Raw genomic sequence first — 2,057 nt, forward strand, 5'->3', positions numbered from 1 at the left:
TGTAGACCAGGCTGGTCTCGAACTCACAGAGATCCGCCTGCCTCTGCCTCCCGAGTGCTGGGATTAAAGGCGTGCGCCACCATCGCCCGGCAAGAGTTAACACTTTCATATCCACATCTGGAGCAGGCCGTGGTGGTGCATTCCTGTAATCTCAGTTCTTAGGACCCTGAGGCTGGAGGATCATGAGTTTGGAAATAGCCTGCAGTGAGACCCTATCTCAGAAAACACTGGACTATGCATCATTTGAAAACTGTTGCATGACTTCTGAAAAGGGTCAACTTGTACATTTTTAGATTTCGGACAGTTAGCAGAATTGTGCACATGAGACTGCATTGGGGCCATGGGAGGGAGCAGCACGCCTGATTTCTCCTCAGTTCCCCAACTGTTTGCAGAGTTAGCATAAAGATTATATATATTAGTGTAATGAAAGCAAGGAATTTATAGGAACTTTGCCAAGCCCAGAAAATGCAGTCCTTGGCCAACAGTTCATTAAATGTCAGTCTGATAAATGGCTATGGTCATATATAACTTGACCAGACCAATTACACTTGCTTTATAACACATACCCTTTCGGCTTCTGCTTAAACCTAAGGCTCAGAGTCAGCACTGCAGAGGTGAACGTGGAGTCACTGGACTCTTTAGCCATTGGTTCCTCTTCCCAGTGTAGCTAACTGAGTCACTAAAACAAAACCAAGAGCAAGAGGCCCATGTCCAGCTGGGCTTCGTGGTAGTGGTTATTTGCTCCATAGGCGGTGGGGAGCCTGTCCTCTTGAGTCCATCCACGTGTCCCAGCACTGAGTGAGACTTGGAGGATGTGGCAGGGCAGGGCTGAGGCAAACTAGGTGCGCTTTGTCTTACTTGCTTCTCCTTGTCCCCTGCTGGCCAGCTGTGCTCTTTAGCTCCCTCAAAGGGTTAGTAATGAGGCCTTGTGTCTGTATTGATGTTACTTCTCACTGCCCTAGATAGTACCAGAAACCTCATGTGTCCTTCATTTGCATTTGTGTTGGCTCTTTCCAACCGCCTCTGCCTCTGGAGAGAGGAGAGCACCTCTCCAGTGATCCCTTTGGGCAAGGTCTGTCCGGCTTTAGGCTGGCTCCCTTCTGTCAGGCACCACACTTGTTCCCTTCACAACCCTGTCTGTTTTTTTGGTGACTCCAGCCCGTTTCTTTCAGACTTTGTAGCTGTCAAGTTCCAGTGGGTATGAATGAGGCTGCCCTCATAGCGCTCCTATCTTTCATGTTCTGTTTCTTCTTACAGTTGAATATTGCCCCTTTTTCTTTTATCCATTACTGGGTATCTAGGTTCTCTCTGTCTCTGTGTGTGTATTCCTGGTGATGAAACCCAAGGCCTCCCACATGCTAGCTAAGTCCTCCACTGACTTACACCCCCAGCTGGTTTTTCCCTATGCGGAGTCAAGGTGTCACTAAGCAGTCCAGCTCGTCTCAGATTTACTGTGTGGGCCAAGTTCCCAATGGCTGTCTTCAAGTCCACTCTTGGACTTGGCTGAAGGCAGAGCTGGGTGGTGAGCTGGCTCTGGCCCCTGTAACTCTGAGTCTGGGAGCAGGAGCAATGTAGGTGGATCGCACCTGCTTAAGGATGTTTGGATATCTGGGTAGTGTATTGGCTTTTGGAGCTTCAGCCCAAACCAGGAAAATCCTGTTACTTTTAAATGCACAACCTGATGTATCTGTTTTCACAAAGGATCCTCTCTGGCTCTTTTCACCTCGAGGACATATGCAGCAGCTTGTTTTTTTAAGATTTTTTTTATTTATTATACACACACCAGAAGAGGGAACCAGACCTTATAACAGATGGTTATGAGCCACCATGTGGATGCTGGGAATTGAACTCAGGACCTGGAAGAATAGCCGGTGCTCTTAACTTCTGAGCCACCTCTCCAGCCCCCTTGTTTAAATTCTTTTTTTTTAATTTTTTATTTATTTTTTATTTTTTTTAAATTTATTTATTATGTATATAGTGTTCAGGGCACCAGATCTCATTATAGATGGGTGTGAGCCATCATGTGATTGCTGGGATTTGAACTCAGGACCTCTGGA

General features: G+C 46.8%; 1 protein-coding gene across 1 annotated transcript in view; it reads left to right on the forward strand.

Moving 5' to 3' along the window:
* The window catches only part of Amfr (autocrine motility factor receptor), a 42,137-nt gene that overhangs the window by 37,165 nt on the left and 2,915 nt on the right, over window positions 1-2,057 (forward strand). The gene's annotated exons all lie outside the window — the stretch shown is intronic.

The sequence above is a fragment of the Microtus ochrogaster genome, chromosome 4 (genome assembly GCF_000317375.1).
Source record: "Microtus ochrogaster isolate Prairie Vole_2 chromosome 4, MicOch1.0, whole genome shotgun sequence".
NCBI classification, from domain to species: Eukaryota; Metazoa; Chordata; class Mammalia; order Rodentia; family Cricetidae; genus Microtus; species Microtus ochrogaster.